This window comes from Mauremys mutica, chromosome 6 (genome assembly GCF_020497125.1).
Source record: "Mauremys mutica isolate MM-2020 ecotype Southern chromosome 6, ASM2049712v1, whole genome shotgun sequence".
Classification (NCBI taxonomy): domain Eukaryota; kingdom Metazoa; phylum Chordata; order Testudines; family Geoemydidae; genus Mauremys; species Mauremys mutica.
Window position 1 is genome coordinate 132,812,140 of NC_059077.1, and position 13,749 is coordinate 132,825,888.

General features: G+C 50.7%; 1 non-coding gene across 1 annotated transcript; it reads left to right on the top strand.

Moving 5' to 3' along the window:
- The first annotated feature begins 12,437 nt into the window (after positions 1-12,437).
- Positions 12,438-12,509, top strand: TRNAA-UGC. The gene has a single exon. It is a non-coding gene; the product is annotated as a tRNA-Ala (tRNA).
- The last annotated feature ends 1,240 nt before the right edge of the window (positions 12,510-13,749 follow it).

The following is a 13,749-nucleotide window of genomic DNA, read 5'->3' on the forward strand; positions in this document are numbered from 1 at the left end:
GATACAGAGGGACCTAGACAAATTAGAGGACTGGGCCAAAAGAAACCTGATGAGGTTCAACAAGGACAAATGCAGAGTCCTGCACTTAGGACGGAAGAATCCCATTCACTGCTACAGACTAGAGACCGAATGGCTAGGAAGCAGTTCTGCAGAAAAGGACCTTGGGGTTACAGTAGACGAGAAACTGGCTATGAGTCAACAGTGTGCCCTTGTTGCCAAGAAGGCTAACGGCATTTTGGGCTGTATAATTAGGGGCATTGCCGGCAGATTGAGGGATGTGATCATTCCCCTCTATTAGACATTGGTGAAGCCTCTTCTGGAGTACTGTGTCCAGTTTTGGGCCCCACATTACAAGAAGGATGTGGAAAAATTGGAAAGAGTCCAGCAGAGGGCAACAAAAATGATTAGGGGGCTGGAGCACATGACTTATGAGGAGAGGCTGAGGAAACTGGGCTTGTTTAGTCTGCAGAAGAGAAGACTGAGGGGGGATTTGATAGCTGCTTTCAACTACCTGACAGGGGGTTCCAAAGAGGATGGATCTAGGCTGTTCTCAGTGGTAGAAGATGACAGAACAAGGAGTAATGGTCTCAAGTTGCAGAGGGGGAGGTTTAGGTTGGATATTAGGAAAAACTTTTTCACTCAGAGAGTGGTGAAGCACTGGAATGGGTTACCTAGGGAGGTGGTGGAATCTCCTTCCTTAGAGGTTTTTAAGCTCAGGCTTGACAAAGCCCTGGCTGGTATGATTTAGTTGGGGATTGGTCCTGCTTTGAGCAGTAGGTTGGAGTAGATGACCTCCTGAAGTCCCTTCCAACCCTGATATTCTATGATTATATGATTAGATGCTCTAATGGTCTCTTCTGGCCATAATTTCTGAAAAAACTGAGTGTAGCATTGGGAGCAGCATCTGATGTTTCCCTGTCTAGCCGGCTTGCTGCCTAGAACGAACGCTCCTTGAGTGGGGTGATCCACAGGGAGTAGCTCAAACCTGCAAAGTGCCTGGCCAGAGGCAGGACATTAGCCCAGCAAGGGAGGGGTGTGGCAGTGACATCACAAAGGCCTTTTGCAGGACCTCAGACTATTGGTCCAAGGTGTGGTGGGGAGGTGGTGACCTCACAGAGAGATGCTGACATCAGCCAGGCAGGACAGGGGCGAGGGGCCAGGGAAACCTCAGAGACCCCTGTGGCTTTGCTTCCGCAAGTCTCCTTCTCGAGGTCTCTCTCTGAGGACTGAGAGAGTATTTGGGTTCACGGACCTGAGCGCCAGGAGGAACCTCTTTCGAGTTTTCTCCTTCCCTTTTAGTGATTTTACTAGGAAACAGCCGTCCTTGTTTAGAAGGTAAGAGCCTCCTGGAGGTTTGAAACCTGTTCAGTCTGATCCATCTGGTGACAGTTGAATTCTAGGCATGGAAAACACGAGCTTAAGGAGGCAGAATTTTATTGCACACCTGGGATTTTGTCCCTTAGAATCACTGGGGACATTGGGGTTTGTCCTTTTTGTTTTACCTTTTCCTCCCTCCCTCCTTTCTCTTTATCTCTTGCTTCTTTTGTCCTTTCTCCTGTTCCCCTCCCAACACCAGGAGGTGTGTGTGTGTGTGTGTGTGTGTGTGTGTGTGTGTGTGTGTGTGTGTGTGTGTGTGTGTGTGTGTGTGTGTGTGTGTGTGTGTGTGTGTGTGTGTTGTGGGGCAGTGCTCTGCAGCTCCCACTGTGGGAGGTCCACACAAAAATGTGGGGCTGAAATAGTGCTCGGGCAGTGATCCCCATCAGTGACCTGGGCCATCCTTTGGGCTCTCTGGTGAGAACCCTCAGCCTCCCGTCCTCAGTCTCTACCTGATTGGCTGAGCAGGGGGTTATTGACAGGGAGGAGACTCAGGTCCTTGTTGTTCTCTTTTAAGACCAAGGAAATAAGTCAGAACCAGTTCTATGTTTGATGGATTTTGCTGCTTCTCTGCATTAATGGTCTCTGAGCAGTTCATGATTCTCTCTGACATTGCAGTTCTCAAATACTTGCTGAATAATTCCTGTGCACTGTTGTTGGTCTGTAGCTCATGTGAGAGCACTTTACTCAGGTCATTCAATGTCTGAAATTCAAGATCCGATGGTTAGTTTGAAAATCAGGGCTCTTGGGTCCTATTCCCAACTCTGCCACTGACTGGCTGTGTGACCTCAGACAAGTCAATTCTTCTTTCTCACATGTAGCTTCTCCCTCTTTCAAGTAGGGATAATAATGATCCGCTCTTACCTAGCTCAACACACTCACTCTTCCCCAACACACACACACAGTCTTCACACTGCAGTTGAAAAGCAGCTGGCAATCTAGTAGGATGCCCCTGGAACAATGGGATAGAGAAACCTGCATCACTGAAAGTGCAGCCATGGAGACACCACACAGCAGCCTTGCCTAGCAGGGGCAGGAGGGCGAGAAGGGACATCATCCGAGCTCCCTGCATCCAGGTCACTTTCCTCAGCCGGGCTGCGTCAGGGGAGGGCAGAGAGCAGCAGCTTCTGATGCTCCCCTCGCAGCCCAGCCCAGGTGGAGACAGTGACCAGGACGCAGGGAGCACATAGTGCTGCTCCTCGCTCCCCCCACCCTCTGTGGGGCCACGGAGGAGCACTGGGGCAGGGGAGAGCAGTGAGCACCTTTGCACGGCCACACGGTGCCCTTTGACCCCCTGGAGCCCTGGGCGGCTGCCGGGGGCCCCACCCCTAAGGCCGGCCGGGCTCCCCAGCACGAACAGCAGAGACACAGGGAGACTGGCCACCCACTGAGCAGAGGTAGCCTGGGCGGCTCGTAATGGAGGCTCGGGGGGGCTCAGCCTCCCCAAACCTTGCGTTGCCAAGGGGGCAGTGGGGCCCATGACTAGGGGCCCTGGCCAAATTGGGTCCCCCTGGGAAAGTCTCCCCCATGTGGGCCCCAGGGCTGGAGGAGCTCCCACTCCCTGCTACGGCCCGGGGGCTGCAGCAGGGCACAGAGCTTCTCTGGTCTCGGGGCCGCAGCGGGGCCGGGGTAAAGGAGTGACAGTGGATGGGGCCGTGTGTGGAAGGTGTGGAAGGGGGCGGAGCCACACTGTCATAAACAGATAGTTAAGGGTTAAGATCTCTCTTACCTGTAAAGGGTTAACATGCAGTACTTGATGACCACCTGACCAGAGGACCAATCAGAGATAAGATTTTTTCAAATCTCTGTGGAGGGAAGCCTTTGTCTGTGTTTTCTTTGTTTTTCTCTGAGCTCTCTTTGGATCTAAGAGAGACCAGTCATGTCTCCAAGTTCTCCTGGAGTAGTTTCTACTATTTAATAGTGAGTATTAATTAGAAAGGCGGGTTAGTCTTATAATTTGATTTCTATATTTGCAATGGTTATGTTTGCTAAAGGAAATTCTTTATTCCTGTTTGCTGTTACTTTGCTTTTACTGAGAAAGAAAGGGGGAGGGGGGATTCTCTCCAGAGATTGATAAGTTTAGACCCTGTATTGTTTCATTTGGTTACAGAGATAGTGACTTTTCTTTTTATTCTTTAATAAATTCTTTTCTTTTCTTTGGACTTGGTTAATTCCTTCTCTTGTGGAAATTCAGGGGAAGGGGAGGGGAAGTGAGTGTTCCTCCTGGGTTTGATTCAAGCAGTTTGAATCAGGTATCTCTTTCCAGGACTAGGGACGGGGCGGGGGTGGTAAGTCTCTCTTTGTGTTGAGTTAAGGATTTGACTCGGTGTATATCTCTCCAAAGTGGCTAGGAGAGAGGGAGGGGGGAAGTGGGCTGCTTCCCTGTGTGTAGAGATTCAGGGACATTGAATCTGTGTTCCCCAGGGAAAGTTGGGGGAACAGGTAGTGTGTCAGACACTTTAAATCTGACTGTGGCAGCGTAGTAGATCTAAATTAGGATTTTAGTTTAGAGGGAAAAAAGCAGGCCCCACATTGGAACCCAACAGCTCCAAGTGGGGGTGAGACCTATGACACACACACAGAAGTGGGGGGGCAGGCTTCCGGTGCTGGGGCCCCCGCACTTGTTTTCCCTTTCCCTGGGCTTTGGCATCACTAGCCCCTGCTTAGCGAGTAGGGGTCAGTGGTCCCCAAAATGTGGGGCGTGACTCCTAGGGGGACACAGAGGAAGATTGATGGGGGCACCTCAGGGCCTGAGCCAGCCCCCATGGAGGGCAGGGAGGGAGCCCCACTCTGTCCCTGATCTTCCCCAACCCCACCCTCAGCCTGGGCCCCTGGCTCCCAGCCCGGCCTCGACCCCCTGACCCCTGTCCGCACCCCTCTCCCCAGCAAGCAACGGCCCCACTCCCAGCCCCGGTTCTCGACCGTGGCTTCCGAGGGGCCACAGCCATGGATACGAGGGCACAGTGTGAAATGTTTGGGGACCACTGGGTTAGGGTGACGTCCTCAATCACTTCTCTGCAGTCCAATGAAAGCGATTCCTCACCCACCCACCCACCCACCCCTCCGTCAGGACGGCCTAGGTACGTTCTGCTGCCCTTCGCTCGTACAGGAAGGAGAATAACATTTCATTCCACTCAATGCTAAAGTGATTTGCAACCCACCACCAGCCCAAACTGGTCGTTTTGGGGAAGCAGCCCCACCATGCTGCATAGCTAAGCAGAGTAGGGGTGTCTGTGCAAACACGGCCTGTTCCTGAAGTCTTCCCCCAGCTCCTCACTAGATGTGAGGGGGGAGCTCATTCAGCCCCTGCTTATGCTTAGTATTTAAAAACTCCTTAGTGGCCCTATCTCTGCCGGCCTTAGATTTCTCCTCCTGTCCCTGTCTTAGCAGCTCAGATGAGGTGGCCGAGTGGTTAAGGTGATGGACTGCTAATCCATTGTGCTCTGCACGCAGGGTTCAAATCCTATCCTCATGGGCTGCATTTAGTCTTCATTCTCCTTTACAGACAACCATCTCCCCCCTTGGTACAATGACAGATCAAACAATGTTGCTTCTTGCAAACAAAAACCTTCTCAGAATCTCAGCTGCCCTTCTCCCTTTGCTTCAAATAAAATATCTAAATCCCAGATTTCTAAAAAAATTCTCTAGTCCTGCATTTCTTAGTTTTTATCTCAAAAGGGAACAGCCTCATAATCTGCCCCGAACACCCTGGGACCTCCCCAAATAATTAAAATACCCCCAACCTGAGCAAGGCCACAACAGTGAACCAGAGCTAGTGTCTAAGCCAAGCTGTTCTGAAGGAGACAACTCAACCATTTTCTCTCTGCTTCCCTTGGCAAAGTCTGACAGAAAACAAAATTCCCCAAACTGAAAATTTTCTGCTGAGAAACCACTACTAATCTGTTTGGGGACTTTGGTTTGAATGTACTATTATTATTCTCTTCTGATTTCTGAATCAGTTTTGTCGCCCAGGTGTGTTTCCAGCTGTTGAGTTGTGGGGGAGAGAGGCTAACTCATGATGTCTCTACCCCCCCTTTCATAGTTTCTTCCAACTGGCTAGGAAGTCCCTTTGCTAGGATGTGAGTCAAGCAGTGTCCATTGTTGCTGTGCTATCTCGGAGAAGTCTGCATTGTACACGGTTCCTGGGATAGTCCTTGGCAGTGTGGATCCCTTTAATGGGCCAGCAGCGAGTCTGGCTCCTCCATTGTCACACCTGAAAGGCTGGTGGTGGGCATTTCCCAACCTCATCTCAGTCACACACACAGAGCAAAACTTCCCAGCCAATGCTACACACACAATCCAACACAATATTAAGGTTCAACAGACCAAGACTTTTGAAATGATACCTCACCAGGCAGACTTTGTACAAACCGTATCATCATCATATGAGAGTGGTGAATATGGGGCTTCCAGGGTGCTGCTTTGAGCACAGCGTGCCACACCTGGGCTGACATTGCAATGGAGATGTACCCTTAGAGTCCATCTCTCCTGGGATAAAGATGGCAGCATGGCTTGCCTGGACCATCTGACGTGGGCTCATGAAGCTAAAGCTGAGAGGCTAAAAACTGTGGTGCAGATATTTCTGTTCACACTGAAGCCTGGGTTCGGAAACCCTCACCCCTCGTGGGGTCTCAGAGGTTGGGCTCAAGACCATCTGTCTGCACTGTAATTTTATAGTCTTGCAGCCCAAGCCCCATAACCCTGAGTCAGCTGACCCGGGCTTTGCGACAGGTGCCATGGGTGTGTTAATCGCAGTGCGGACATAATGTTAGGCTACGTCTCCAGTGCAATGAAACACCCACGACTGGCCCGTGTCACATTAAACAGGGTCATGCGGCTTGGGCTGTAAAGTTGCAGTGTCCGTGTCTCGGCTCAGGCTCAGTCCCCTGCTCCAGGAGCCCAGAAGGTTGGGAGGGAGTTTAGCAAGTGGAAATGGTAAAACCGCAGGGGAGTATTACCCTGGACTCATGGCATTTCTCCATTGGTCTGTCTGCTCTGGGGCAGGGACAGAAACACGTCCTGCTGCTTTTGTTATTTCAAAGGGCAGGTTAGGATTTTCATTCTCAGACACGGTGCACAAAACAGGACTCAACCCTCGGCATAAACTAAACGAGCTGCCCACAGATTCTGGCAGCCACAATGAGCATTTGGTGTGAGAGCTCAGACCTGCCCCTGTCCCAGAGGGACGGGGTCGTCTGTGAGGGGACTGGGCCACTGACCTATCAGCTCCTAACTCCCAAACTTTCAGTAACTCTATCATCAGTGCCTGTGAGTGTAATTCAAACCATAAGAAAAACCACACTAGGCTAGACCGACGGTCCATCTAGCTCTGAATCTTGTCTTCTGACAGTAGCCAATACCAGGTGCCCCAAAAGCAACTCAGTAAGGTACCACTGGAACTTGAACCCAGGATGTCCTGTATACAAAACAGTGGTTTTAGCCAGCTAAGCCATGGTGCCTACAGCTGCTGAAAGGATCATGTCTGCACACACCTGACTCTCTGCCAACCCCCATCTGGGCCTGACAAGTTTTGCTTGTGTTTGGATTCAGTAAAGCAGAGGAGCAGGGGAAGTTTTACTCCCAAGGTTCTTTGGGGACAGGTCGACACTACAAAATTAGATCGGTGTAACTACATTACTCAGGAGTGTAAAAAATTTACCTCCCTAAGCAATGCAGTTATATCAGCCTAACCCCGGTGCAGATAGCGCTGTGCCAACAGGAGGGCTTCTCCCATCAACATAGCTTGGGGCGGGGCTTGGTTAGTGAAGATGAAGAGAATAGGTGGCCCATGGCTCTTGCATTGGGGGAGGCTGGGTGTGAGCGCTGGAAGCTCCCTAAAAGTGGGGGGCCCATTGGTGCCCAGACCATGGCACTGCCCCCCCACCCTTCTCCTCTCTCTGAGGCCCCACCTGTGCTCCCCCCTTGCTCCTGTTTGGCCACTTCCCACCCCCGCTCTTCCTCTTTGGCTGAGGACTGCTGATCCACCTTTCGCTCGCTCCTCTCCTCCCCCAAGGCCTTCCTGCCTCCTGCTCGTGCCTCTCCACCCCCTACCACAAGGTCTGCCCACCAGCCGCCACCACCACCTCGCTGACCCATCCCTGCAACCCACCCTGCCCACCACCCACACCTCTCTGCCCCTCCCCTGAGACCTGCCCTGCCCACTGCCCCCACCTCCGAGACCTGCTCTGCCCACCGCTCGAACCTCTCTGCCCCTCCCCTGAGACCCACCCTGTCCACGTCTTTCTTCGGTCGTCTGTTGTTATTCCATGAAACATCAAAAATGGAATAAAAAGCTGAGTTTACTCCAGGGTGAGGAAAGAAAGGAGCCACCAACCCCCTGGCATTGCTGCTTTAGTTAAAGTGTTTTAACTAAACAGCTATTGAATGTCCTCCCTATGCCCCTTGTGTCACCAGAGCACATCCATGCTAGCAGTTCGTGGATGGCCACAGAGAGCAGTGCACTGTGAGTAACTATCCCACTGTGCAACTGGCTGAGGGTGTTTTGGGAAGGGTTTGCAATGCCTCACGGGCTGGTACAGCATCACATGATGCAGGTTTCTCTATCCCACCGTTCCATGGGCATCTTACTAGATTACCAGCTGCTTTTCAACTGCGGTGTGCGTGGTGGGGTAGAGACTGTGTGTGTGTGGGGAGAGACAGTGTGTGTGTTGGGGAAGAGTGAGTGTGTTGAGATAGGTAGGAGCAGATCATTATTATCCCTACTTGAAAGAGGGAGAAGCTCAGGCTGAGAAAGGAGAATTGACTTGTCTTAGGTCACACGGCCAGTCAGTGGCAGAGTTGGGAATAGGACCCAAGAGCCCTGATTTCCAAACTAACCATTGGATCTTGAATTTCAGACATTGAATGACCTGAGTAAAGTGCTCACAGATGAGCTCCAGACCAACAACAGTGCACAGGAATTATTCAGCAAGTATTTGAGGAGAACTGCAATGCTAGAGAGAATCATGAACTGCTCAGAGACCATTAATGCAGAGAAGCAGCAAAATTCGTCAAACATAGAACTGGTTCTGACTTATTTCCTTGGTCTTAAAAGAGAACAACAAGGACCTGAGTCTCCTCCCTGTCAATAACCCCCTGCTCAGCCAATCAGGGTAGAGACTGAGGACGGAAGGCGGAGGGTTCTCACCAGAGAGCCCAAAGGATGGCCCAGGTCACTGGTGGGGATCACTGCCCGAGCACTATTTCAGCCCCACATTTTTGGGTGGACCTCCCACAGTGGGAGCTGCAGAGCACTCCCCGCAACACACACACACACACACACACACTCCTGGTGTTGGGAGGGGAACAGGAGAAAGGACAAAAGAAGCAAGAAATGAAGAGAAAGGAGGGAGGGATGGATGGAGGAAAAGGGGAAACAAAAAGGACAAACCCTAATGTCCCCAGTGATTCTCAGGGACAAAATCCCAGGTGCGCAATAAACTTCTGCCTCCTTAAGCTCATGTTTTCCATGCTTAGAATTCAACTGTCACCAGATGGATCAGACTGAACAGGTTTCACACCTCCAGGAGGCTCTTACCTTCTAAACAGGGACGGCTGTTTCCTAGTAAAATCACGAAAAGGGAAGGAGAAAACTCGAAAGAGGTTCCTCCTGGCGCTCACATCCGTGAACCCGAATACTCTCTCAGTCCTCAAAGAGAGACCTGGAGAAGGAGACTTGCTGGAGCAAAGCCACAGGAGTCTCTGAGGTTTCCCTGGCCCCTCGCTCCTGTCCTGCCTGGCTGATGTCAGCATCTCTCTGTGAGGTCACCACCTCCCCACCACCTTTGACCAATGGTCTGAGGTCCTGCAAAAGGCCTTTGTGATGTCACTGCCACACCCCTCCCTTGCTGCGCCAATGTCCTGCCCCTAGCCAGCCACTTTGGAGGTTTGAGCTACTCCCTGTGGATCACCCCACTCAAGGAGCGTTCGTTCTAGGCAGCAAGCTGGCTAGACAGGAAAACATCAGATGCTGCTCTCAATGCTACACTCAGTTTTTCAGAAATGAGTTGACTTTATGGCCAGAAGAGACCATTAGAGCATCTAATCTGACCCCCTGCATATCACAGGCCTCCTGTATGACACAAGAGCTACTTTTGGGGCAAACACATTCCAGAAAGGCATCTAGTCTTCATGAAATGACATCAAGAGATGGCGAATCCACCACTTTCCTTGGTAACTTGTTCCTGTGGTCAATCATCCTCACTGTTGAATCTTTGTGCCTTAGTTGTAATATGAATTTGTCGCTTTTCACCTTCCAGACATTGGGTCTTGTTATGCTTTTCTCTGCTAGACTAAAAAGCCCTTTATTATCCCATCTTTTCTCTCCATTAATGCACTTCAACACTTCAATGAAGTCACCTTTCAATCTTCTTTTGATAAGTTGGACAGGTTGAGCTCTTTCAGTAGCTCACTAGAAGGCATTTTTCTCCAGCCCTCAGGACATTTGGTGGCTCTTTGCTGCCCCAGCTCCAATTTCACAACATCTTTTTCAAATGAGGACATCAAATCTGGAGGCAGTATTACAGTATCAGTCTCACTGATGCCGTGTCACCTCCTGTGGCGTTACTGACATAATCTGTAACTGTATAGATCACCGTTGTGACCGCTGTTCTATATTTGCAGCCAATATTGTAGAAAGGTTGTCATGTAAGGGGTCTATGGAGAGGTTCTGATTGGTTGATTATAATGATGCCATCTCTAGATGTGTATCATTTTTGTAGTTGACGTTATAAGTATTGGCTCTGTTCTGTCCATATTTCAAACTTGTGCTCTGCTTCCGGGAAACACCCCAGCCAGACAAGTTGGTGTCAGTTCTGCCCAGCCTGCTTGATGGCCCATTAAAGACCATCAGCTCTACAATCGACCCACTGAGAGAAGGCAGATACGCCTTGTAACTCAGCAAGGTCTGCAGGGACCTGCCTATGGACAGAACTCTAATGTTTTTCTATGCCACGTGCTGGACAGAGTGTCCTTGGGACAAAGAAAGCAAAGACCACATGGCAAGAGACTATAAAAGGCTGATGCCTTATCTCCATCTTGTCTTCAATCCTGCTTCATACCTCTGGAGAGACTTTGCTACAAACTGAAGCTCTATACAAAGGACTGAATGACCCATCCCAGCTGTTTATTGAACCTGCAGTTTATTCCATCACCGCTACAAGCCTGAACCAAGAACTTTCCCATTACTGTATGTGAAGGGTTAAAATCCATGTGCATGTTATATAACAACCTGGTCTATGGATTGTGGCAGCTCTTTTCCAGACCCGAAGTCCAGACTATGGTCTAGCCCACTATGACTCTTTTGATGGTTTAAATTACACTCACAGGCACTGATGATATTACTGAAAGTTTGGGAGTTAGGAGCTGGTAGGTCAGTGGCCCAGTCCCCTCACAGATGACCCCGTCCCTGTGGGACAGGGGCAGGTCTGAGCTCTCACACCAAATGCCTCATTGTGGCTGCCAGAATCTGTGGGCAGCTCGTTTAGTTTATGCCGAGGGTTGAGTCCTGCTTCGTGCACCATGTGTGAGAATGAAAATCCTAAACCGCCCTTTGAAATAACGAATGCAGCAGGACGTGTTATTGTCCCTGCTCCAAAGCAGACAGACTGATGGAGAAATGCCATTGAGACCAGGGTAATACTCCACTGCTGTTCTACCTTTTTTACTTGCTACACTCCCTCCCAGCCTTGTGGGGTCTCAGAGCCCGGTACTGAGCCTGAGCCGAGATGTCTACACTGCAAATTTACCACCCCACAGCCCAAGCCCCGGGAGCCTAAGCTGGTATGGGGCAGCTCTGGGTGTTTCATTGCAGTGTGGACATAAGCCTATTGTGTTTCATTTCTTAGGTTCTGCTGCCATCGTGTGGCCATTTCCTTCCCCTCCTTTCTGTCAAAAGCGCAGAGCCCAGTTCCTCCAGGGGGAGAAGGACGTCTTCCTTCTTTCCTTCCTCAACAGCCCCTTCCCTGGAGAGTCCTTTGCTGGGGTCTGGGTGGGGAACAGCTGTTTCTGAGGATTAATTTCATATTAATGGTGTTGATCTATAGATTTTACAGCCAGACTAGATCACTAGGTACCTCTGCTCTGACCTGATTCAGAACAGAGTCCAGAGAATTTTACCCAGTGACTCCTACATCCACCCCAAGATCTTCTGGCTGAACGAGGAGGGTTCATTCAGAAAGTCATCGTGTTTGGGTATAAAGGTGTGAAATGATGGGGAAATTGGCCCCTCTTTCATGTTTAAATGCTGTAACTTCTACACCTAGACCGGGGTGGCCAACCTGAGCCTGAGAAGGAGCCAGAATTTCCCAATGTAACTGCCAAACGTGCACCTTTATATGCAACTACTGAGTCAATTGTGAACCTTCCCATCATTGTCCTTTGCTCTTAATCCTGAGGCTATTGCCCCATCATGGGGCCATTTCCCGCCTCTCTTTCATACAGAAGCACAATTTTCTTTGCACAGACACAGGAACAGCAAGATCTTTCTCTGTCCCTTGTGCAAAGCAGGGGGCCAAATTCCATGGAAACAATGGGCAAGCAGGGGGCTCTGGGCACATCCAGCCCTGGCCATGAGATGTTCCCTCCCCTCTTTCTTTATGCCCCTGTTGTTATTTCATGGATTGTCTGGGATGGGGAAAAAGCTGAGTTCCCTCCAGGTGGAGGGGAAAAGAACCCTGAAAATCTCAGGACCCAACCCTGCTACCAGGATCACTGAGGTGCTGGGAATCTGCCTGGGAAAGGGACTGTGTGAATTGTCAAGGTGGGGAACGAATAACAATCTACAACTAGATCCACCTCATTAACCACCGACACAGGCTAATCCTGCTGCCGATAGAAGGGAAACTGGGAGCCATTCTTTGCTGTTCAGCCATGGAAGCAGTGACCCAATTGCACCGCAGTGAATGTGCTGGGGAAAGCTGGAGTTTACAGGCAGGTGGAAATGCCTAGCAGATCCTAGAAACACCTGGAGCTCCCCACACCACTTCTGCCACCAGGGTGAGGTGTTGAGCTGCTCTGGAAACAGGAGGGCTCTGAGTGTAACCCATAGTAAACAAAACCTGCTAGGGGATATAGCTCAGTGGTTGAGCACATGCTTTGCATGTATGAGGCCCTGGGTTCAATCCTCAGCATCTCCATGATCATTTTTTCACACTGCTGCTTTGCTCATGCCCAGAGGGGATGTGGCCCACCAGTCTCCCTGCACCAGTTTCAGTCCTGCTCAGTGAGGGGCAAGTGCCAATTGCATGGAAGGTCGGGGGGGGGGTTCTGCTCCTAAGTCACCTCGGTACATTTAAGATTCCCAACCGCTGTGCTGCTTGGGACAATGGTAGATGAGAAGGGCGAATCCTCCAGCACTGGAGGGAAAGGTCCCATCTGCACAGACTGCGAGGCAAGGAAACAGAGGGCAGTCAGTGCTCAGGGAGGAGAGAGGTCAGTGATTTACTCCCAGCAGGGGACACTGTCTTTTTGAGTATCAGAGGGGTAGCCGTGTTAGTCTGGATCTGTAAAAGGCGACAGAGTCCTGTGGCACCTTCTAGACTAACAGACGTATTGGAGCATTAGCTTTCGTGGGTGAATCCCCACTTCGTCAGATGAATGGAGTGGGAATTCTGTGCCTGGCTAGCCAACTACAAAAGCAGTTTCTCCTCCCTTGGTGATCACACCTCAACTGCTAGAAGAGGGTCTCATCCTCCCTGATTGAACTAACCTCCTTATCTCGAGACTGCTTCTTGCCTGCATATTTATACCTGCCTCTGCAAATTTCCACTACATTCATCTGACGAAGTGGGGATTCACCCACGGAAGCTTATGCTCCAATACGTCTGTTAGTCTGTAAGGTGCCACGGGACTCTTTGTCTTTTTGAGGCGAGTGCTGCTGGCTTGGGATGGTGCTGACGATGGATAGAAAAAAGGCTGGAGTCAATGGCAGATGGGACCACAGAAGGGGAAGGGGAATGGCAGCCCCACAGAAGGTTCTGGGTGCTCAGATGCCCCCCGTTATTGCACCCAGGCCTGTCCTAGAGAGAGAAAAGACATAGAGGGACCCAGCCCCCCTACAGTGATCCCATGGACAAGAACCTGGTTAGGAGTGGGGTGAAGGTTCCCTCTGGGCAAAGGGGAGCTGAAATCCCTCCGCATCCTGGAATTTAAGCAATGAAAGCTTCAAACCCTGCACGGGTGTGGGCTGAGGTGCATCAGCAGAAGATTGGGCTGGACAGGGGTGGCAGGTTTGTATAATTTTTGGTGGTGCCCAGAATGGGACCAAGTCCTGCCCCACACACCTGTGTAAGGCTCTGGGAAGGAGTTTGGTTGTGGGAGGGAGAGGGGTTGGGCTCTGGGAGAGTTTGGGTGCAGGGTCTGGGCTCAGTCAGGGGG